This window comes from Lipotes vexillifer, unplaced genomic scaffold (assembly GCF_000442215.2).
Source record: "Lipotes vexillifer unplaced genomic scaffold, Lipotes_vexillifer_v1.1 scaffold926, whole genome shotgun sequence".
Lineage (NCBI taxonomy): Eukaryota > Metazoa > Chordata > Mammalia > Artiodactyla > Lipotidae > Lipotes > Lipotes vexillifer.
This window is the reverse complement of record NW_006798085.1, coordinates 929,722-938,369: the sequence shown is the minus strand read 5'-3', so window position 1 is coordinate 938,369 and position 8,648 is coordinate 929,722. Positions and strand designations below refer to the sequence as shown.

General features: G+C 37.5%; 1 protein-coding gene across 1 annotated transcript in view; it reads left to right on the top strand.

Annotated features, from left to right (window-relative positions):
• Positions 1-8,648, top strand: part of KIF4A (kinesin family member 4A) — a gene marked incomplete at its 5' end in the record, with an annotated part of 127,147 nt that overhangs the window by 61,890 nt on the left and 56,609 nt on the right. The window lies entirely within an intron of this gene.

Genomic DNA, 8,648 nt, shown 5'->3' with positions numbered 1-8,648 from the left:
CCCGCGTCTCCTGCATCGGCAGGCGGACTCTCAAGCACTGCGCCACCAGGGAAGCCCCTACCACAATATTTTTTAAATTGTATTGTATTTATTTTTTTTAAACAGCAGGTTCTTATTAGTCATCAATTTTATACACATCAGTGTATACATGTCAGTCCCAATCACCCAATACAGCACATCACCATCCCCACCCCACCGTGGTTTTCCCCCGTTGGTGTCCATACGTCTGTTCTCCACATCTGTGTCTCTATTTCTGCCTTACAAATGGGTTCATCTGTACCATTTTTCTAGATTCCACATATATGCATTAATATACGATATTTGTTTTTCTCTTTCTGACTTACTTCACTCTGTATGACAGTCTCTAGGTCCATCCACGTCTCTACAAGTGACCCAGCGTCATTCCTTTTTATGGCTGAGTAATATTCCATTGTATATATGTGCCACATCTTCTTTATCCATTCATCTGTCGATGGGCATTTAGGTTGCTTCCATGACCTGCTATTGTAAATAGTGCTGCAGTGAACACTGGGGTGCATGTGTCTTTTTGAATTATGGTTTTCTCTGGGTATAGGCCCAGTAGTAAGATTGCTGGATCATATGGTAATTCTATTTTTAGTTTTTTAAGGAACCTCCATTACTCTTCTCCATAGTGGCTGTATCAGTTTACATCCCCACCAACAGTGCAAGAGGGTTCCCGTTTCTCCACCCCCTTTCCAGCATTTGTTGTTTGTAGAGTTCCTGATAATGCCCATTCTAACTGGTGTGAGGTGATACCTCGTTGTAATTTTGATTGGCATTTCTCTAATGGTAAGTGATGTTGAGCAGCTTTTCATGTGCCTCTTGGCCATTTGTATGTCATATTTGGAGAAATGCCTACTTAGGTCTTCTGCCCATGTTTTGATTGGGTTGTTAGTTTCTTTTTAATATTGAGCTTCATGAGCTGTTTATATATTTTGGAGATTAATCCTTTGTCCATTGATTCATTCACAGATACTTTCTCCCATTCTGAGGGTTGTCTTTTCCTCTTGTTTATAGTTTCCTTTGCTGTGCAAAAGCTTTGAAGTTTCATTAGGCCCTGTTTGTTTTTGTTTTTATTTTCATTACTCTAGGAAGTGGGTCAAAAAAGATCTTGCTGTGATTTATGTCAAAGAGTGTTCTTCCTATGTTTTCGTCTAAGAGTTTTATAGTGTCAGGTCTTACATTTAGGTCTTTAATCCACTTTGAGTTTATTTTTGTGTATGATGTTAGGGAGTGTTCTAATTTCATCCTTTTACATATAGCTGTTCAGTTTTCCCAGCGCTACTTATTGAAGAGACTGTCTTTTCTACATTGTATATCCTTGCCTCCTTTGTCATAGATTAGTTGACCATAGGTGCGTGGGTTTATCACTGGGATTTCTATCCTGTTCCACTGATCTGTATTTCTGTTTTTGTGCCAGTGCCATATTGTCTTGATTACTGTAGATTTGTAGTATAGTCTGAAGCCAGGGAGTCTGATTCCTCCAGCTCCAATTTTTTCCCCTCAAGACTTCTTTGGCTATTCGGGGTCTTTTGTGTTTCCATATAAATTGTGAAATTTTTTGTTCTAGTTCTGTGAGTAATGCCAGTGGTAGTTTGATAGTGATTGCAATGAATCTATAGATTGCTTTGGGTGGTATACTTATTTTCACAATATTGATTCTTCCAATCCAAGAACATGGTACCTCACTCCATCTGTTTGTGTTGTTTTTAATTTCTTTCATCAGTGTCTTATAGTTTTCTGAGTACAGGTCTTTTACCTCCTTAGGTGGGTTTATTCCTAGGTATTTTATTCTTTTTGTTGCAATGGTGAATGGGATTGTTTCCTTAATTTCTCTTTCTGATCTTTCGTTGTTAGTGTATAGGAATGCAAGGGATTCTGTGCATTAATTTTATATCGTGCAACTTTACCAAATTCATTCATTAGCTCTAGTAGTTTTCTGGTGGCATCTTTAGGATACTCTATGTATAGTATCACGTCACCTGCAAACAGTGACAGTTTTACTTCTTCTTTTCCAATTTGTATTCCTTTTTTTTCTTTTTCTTCTCTGATTGCCATGGCTAGGACTTCCAACACTGTGTTGCATAAGAGTGGTGAGAGTGGTGAGACTGGACATCCTTATCTTGTTCCTGATCTAGAGGAAATGCTTTCAGTTTTTCACCATTGAGAATGATGTTTGCTGTGGGTTTGTCATATATGGCCTTTATTATGTTGAGGTAAGTTCCCTCTAGGCCCACTCTCTGGAGAGTTTTTGTGTTAAATGGGTGTTAAATTTTGTCAAAGCCTTTTCTGCATCTATTGAGATGATCAAATGGTTTTTATTCTTCAATTTGTTAATATGGTGTATCACATTGATTGATTTGGTATATTGAAGAATCCTTGCATCCTGGGATAAATCCCACTTGGTCATGGTGTATGATCCTTTTAATGTGTTGTTGGATTCTGCCTCCTAGTATTTTGTTGAGGATTTTTGCATGTATCTTCATCAGTGATATTGGTCTGTAATTTTCTTTCTTTGTGACATCTTTGTCTGGCTTTGGTATCAGGCTGTTGGTGGCCTCATAGAATGAGTTTGGGAGTCTTCCTTACTCTGCGATTTTTTCAAAGAGTTCGAGAAGGATAGGTGTTAGCTCTTCTCTAAATGTTTGATAGAATTCACCTGTGAAGCCATCTGGTCCTAGACGTTTGTTTGTTGGAAGATTTTTAATCATAGTTTCAATTTCATTATCTGTGTTTGGTCTGTTCATACTTTCTATTTCTTCCTGGTTCAGTCTCAGAAGGTTATACCTTTCTAAGAATTTGTCCATTTCTTCCAGGTTGTCCATTTTATTGGCATAGAGTTGCTCGTAGTAGTCTCTTATGATGCTTTGTATTTCTGTGGTGTCTGTTGTAACTTCTTCTTTTTCATTTCTAATTTTATTCATTTGAGTCCTCTCCCTCTTTTTCTTGATGAGTCTGGCTAAAGGTTTATCAATTTTGTTTATCTTCTCAAAGAATCAGCTTTTAGTTTTATTGATCTTTGCTATTGTTTTCTTTGTTTCTATTTCATTTATTTCTGCTCTGATCTTTATGATTTCTTTCCTTCTACTAACTTTGGGTTTTGTTTTCTATTTCTCTAGTTCCTTTAGGTGTAACGTTAGATTGATTATTTGAGGTTTTTCTTGTTTCTTCAGGTAGGATTGTATTGCTATAAACTTCCCTCTTAGAACTGCTTTTGCTGCGTCCCATAGGTTTTGGATTGTCCTGTTTTCATTGTCATTTGTCTCTAGGTATTTTTTGACTTCCTCTTTGATTTCTTCAGTGATCTCTTGGTTATGTGGTAACGAATTGTTTAGCCTCCATGTGTTTGTGTTTTTTACATTTTTTCTCTGTAATTTATTTCTAACATGATTTCAGTTTTCTTAAATTTACCAAGGCTTGATTTGTGACCCAAAATGTGCTTTATCCTGGAAAGTGTTCCATGTGCAATTGAGAAGAAAGTGTAGTCTGCTGTTTTCGTTTGGAATGTCCTATAAATATCAATTAAGTCCATCTTGTTTAATGTATCATTTAAAGCTTGTGTTTCCTTATTTATTTTCATTTTGGATGATCTGTCCATTGGTGAAAGTGGGGTGTTAAAGTCCCCTAATATTATTGTGTTACTGTCGATTTCCCCTGTTGTGGGTGTTAGCATTTGCCTTACGTATTGAGGTGCTCCTATGTTGCGTGCATAAATATTTACACTTGTTATATCTTCTTCTTGGATTGATCCCTTGAACATTATGTAGCGTCCTTCTTTGTCTCTTGTAATAGTCTTTATTTTAAAGTCTATTTTGTCTGATATGAGAATTGCTACTCCAGCTTTCTTTTGGTTTCCATTTGCATGGAATATCTTTTTCCATCCCCTCACTTTCAGTCTGTATGTGTCCCTAGGTCTGAAGTGGGTCTCTTGTAGACAGCATATATACGGGTCTTTTTTTTTGCATCCATTCCACCAGTCTATGTCTTTTGGTTGGAGCATTTAATCCATTTACATTTAAGGTAATTATCAATATGTATGTTCCTATTACCATCTTCTTAATTGTTTTGTGTTTGTTATTGTAGGTCTTTTCCTTCTCTTGTGGTTCATGCCTAGAGAAGTTCCTTTAGGATTTGCTGTAAAGCTGGTTTGGTGGTGCTGAATTCTCTTAGCTTTTGCTTGTCTGTAAAGGTTTTAATTTCTCTGTTGAATCTGAATGAGATCCTTGCTGGGTAGAGTAATCTTGGTTGTAGGTTTTTCCCTTTCATCACTTTAAATATGTCCTGCCACTTCTTTCTGGCTTGCAGAGTTTCTGCTGAAAGATCAGCTGTTAACCTTATGGGGATTCCCTTGTATGTTATTTGTTTCTTTTCCCTTGATGCTTTTAATGTTTTTTCTTTGTTTTTAATATTTGATAGTTTGATTAATATGTGCCTTGGCATGTTTCTCGTTGGATTTTTCCTGTGTGGGACTCTCTATGCTTCCTGGACTTGATTGACTATTTCCTTTACCATATTAGGGAAGTTTTCAACTATAATCTCTTCAAATATTTTCTCAATCCCTTTCTTTTTGCTCTTCTTCTTCTGAGACCCCTATAATTTGAATGTTGGTATGTTTAATGTTGTCCCAGCGGTCTCTAAGACTGTCCTCAATTCTTTTCGTTCTTTTTTCTTTATTCTGCTCTGTGGTAGTTATTTCCACTATTTTATCTTCCAGGTCACTTATCTGTTCTTCTACCTCAGTTATTCTGCTATTGATTCCTTCTAGAAATTTTTTTAAATATAAATTTATTTATTTTTGGCTGCCTTGGGTCTTCGTTGCTGCACACGGGCTTTCTGTAGTTGTGGCGAGCAGGAGCTACTCTTTGTTGCAGTTCGCAGGCTTCTCATTGCTGTGGCTTCTCTTGTTGCGGAACACAGGCTCTAGGTGCACGGGCTTCAGTAGTTGTGGCACGCAGGCTCAGTAGTTGTGGCTCATGGGCTCTAGAGCGCATGCTCAGTAGTTGTGGTGCACGGGCTTAGTTGCTCCACAGCATGTGGGATCTTCCCAAACCAGGGCTCGAACCTGTGTTCCCTGCCTTGGCAGGCGGATTCTTAACCACTGCACCATCAGGGAAACCCCTAGAGAATTTTTAATTTCATTTTTTGTGTTGTTCATCATCGTTTGTTTGCTCTTTAGTTCTTCTACGTCCTTGTTAAACGTTTCTTGTATTTTCTCCATTCTGTTTCCATGATTTTGGATCATCTTTACTATCCTTACTCTGAATTCTTTTTCAGATAGACTGTCTTTTTCCTCTTCATTTGTTTGGTCTGGTGGGTTTTTACCTTGCTCCTTCATCTGCTACGTGTTTCTCTGTCTTCTCATTTTGTTTAACGTACTGTGTTTGTGGTCTCCTTTTTGCAGGCTGCCAGTTTGTAGTTCCCGTTGTTTTTAGTTCCTGTTGTTTTTGGTGTCTTCCGCCAGTGGGTAAGGTTGGTTTGGTTGGTTTTGTAGGCTTTCTGGTGGAGGGGACTGGTGCCTGTGTTCTGGTGGATGAGGTTGGATCTTGTCTTTCTGATGGGCAGGACTGAATCTTGTGGTGTGGTTTGGAGTGTCCGTGAACTTAGTATGATTTTAGGCAACCTCTCTGCTAATGGGTGGGGTTGTGTTCCTGTCTTGCTAGTTGTTTGGCATGGAGTATCCAGCACTGGAGCTTGCTGGTTGTTGAGTGGAGCTGGGTCTTAGCAATGAGACAGAGATCTCTTGGAGAGCTCGTGCCAGTTGATATTACGAGGTCTCTGGTGGTCCAGTGTCCTGAACTCAGCTCTCCCACCTCAGAGTCTCAGGCCTGACACCCAGCCGGAGCACCCAGACCCTGTCAGCCACACGGCTGGAGTGCCTTTAGAATTGGGGAAGCTGGCCTGCAGTGGTGCTCCTTCTTCACTGCACATTAGAATCAGCTGCTCCTTCCTTGTTTTGCCCCAAAGGCAGTGTTCCACAGGGAAAAATAGTGGCCTTGAAAATAGTCACAGCTCTGAGATGACTTTTTTTGTTTTCCCTTTGTGCTTAGTTGGGATTCACTTGCTCACAGGGGCCATGTGCAGAGGCCTCTCACCTGGCTCTTCTGACTGGAGTTCCTAGTGTGGAATGGCTGCCACCAACACCTCAGCTCAGGCGGGCCAAAAAATTACTTTTTATGTAGTAAAAAGTTTATCCATCATTTTTTTAATGCCTCCAGATTTTTTAGCCTCTAGATTTATTGAGATATAATTTACATACCATTAAATTAACTAATTTTAAGTGTGCAATTCAATGGTTTTTAGTAAACTTACAGAGTTGTACCAGTATCACCACAATCCAATTTTGGAACATTTCCGTCACCCCAGAAAGATCCCTTGTGCCCATTTGCACTCACTCCTGTTCCCACTCCCAGCCCCAGGCAATCACTAATCTGCTGTCTTTTTCTACAAGATTTGCCTATTGTGGACATTTCATGTATGTGGAATCTTGCAGTATGTGGACTTTTTGTCTGGCTTCTTTCAGCTATAATGTTTCTGAGATTATCTGTACCTCATTCCTTTTCATTGCTAAATAGTATTCCATTGTCTGGATATACCACATTTTGTCTATCCATTTACCAGTTCATGGACTTTTGGGTTGTTTCAACTTTGTGACTATTATGAATTATGCTTCCATGAATATTCACTTGCAAGTTTTTGTATGGACATATGTTTTTTTATTGGGTAGATACCTAGAAGTGGAATTTCTGGGTTGTATGTTTAACTTTTAAAGAAACTGCCAAACTGTTTTCCAAAGTTGCTATACTGTTTACGTTCTCCTCATTTTTCTGGATTTTCCTTCATAGTTAAGAAGATTTCTCTATGCCAAGATTAAAGAGGAAATCACCTATGTTTTCTTCTAGTACTTGTGTTGGTTTTATTTTTTACATTTCATTTTTCCATTTGGAGTTTATACTTGGGTTTGGTGTGGACCTATTTTCTTTTAATATCCTTATTTTCAATAACTCAATCATTTTTTCTGATTATGAAAGTGATACCTTGCTTCTTGTAGAACATTTAGAAAAGTATAAAGACTGAATCTTAAAATTTGTCATAGTTTTATCACCCAGAAATGACTGCCCTTCTCTTTGTAACTCTCTCTCTTTGGGTCATTTAATCTTGGTTTCCTGATAATATTTTTAAAATGTTGGATAAAGGAACTGAGGAAAGCTTGGATCTCTTAAAGGGTCTCCTAAAGACCTATTCTAGTATACCCAGTTTAGAAGCAATTGACCCATCTTTTCTTTCAATTTAGCACAGACCTGTTTCATGTAAGACAAGACTAATAAAAACCATTCCAGACTTCCAACTACCTAGAATATCCTATAGGATATAGTTTTAGCTACAAAAGTAACAGATTCTAAGAAACAGTTGATGAATGAAACAATGTAACTCAATTGTTCAATGTTTTACAGAGAAAGATGCTACTTTTCTCAAAATGTATATTTATGTCTTTAGAGACATTTCTTAAGGCTTTTTACAAAATGTACAGTTTATATGCACGATTTTTTTTTTTGCTTTTTTCCTTAGGTTATATTCTTTTCTTTGTGAATGTGTGTCATTGAAGCTTTTGTATAGATTTCTGCACGTGTTTGTCAATTTTCACATGCTCAACTGAGGAATCCTACTAGCATTGGCAATTAATAGCATCTGAAAGAGGAAACATTGGTTTACATTGTATTTTCCCCGGTTTAGAGAAACCTTGGAAATTTTTAGAGGAAAAAAACTATTGAGTTAAAAGTATCATTACTTTGGAGCTTGTCAACTTGCATGAATGATGCATGGAAGTTTTCAGCTTAATAACAATAAAGAAATCAGAGCAATCTAAACTAACACTAAATTTACTCATAGTTTATTTTTATAATCCACATTTTAATTGAACATTCCTTCATAAGAGTTCTAGTAAATTCTCAAGAGTGTAATGAAACCCTATGGTGTGGCCTTGCTCTTAACTTTTTGATAAAGAACATGCTAAGATCTTCTATAAGACTTCATGGAAATCTTAAACTGGGTGAGAGGGCATCTATTCCTGAAATCCTTTTCTATCCTTTCTTGAGATTGAGAACAGCTGTTCCCTGTCCTTTTTTTCTCTTTATTATATCCTTGACAACTATTCATTTTCCCCTTCCGTTTCCTTCAGATCAAATCTTCATGTTTCTTCTGATCTTTTTTTTGCCAGTCCTATTTTCTAGTCTTTTGAGCAATTAATCCCAGTGGATTACAAAAAAAGCAAATCAAAACTGCTTCTTATTGATCTGTTTCAGTAGTCTGGAACTGATAGCAAGTAATCTGCATAAATGCCAAACGTTCTTTGAAGCTATTTCTATCCCTTCCACTCCTATTTGAAATGAATACTATTGTTGCCACCACCCACTCTAAGCCATTAAAAATTGATAGACAAATGAACAGGAGGCTGTGGGTCATCAGTTTGAAGGGAGGCAAGCATTTAAAAGGGAGCACTTGTTTATGGAGAGTTGTGAAATGTGTTCTTAGTGGCCACAGGTCATCATTTCAACTTTTTCACTCCTTAAATGCTATTTCCCTAAACTTTACAGCAAATAGGTAATTGACTTATGTTGATTAGCTTAAAT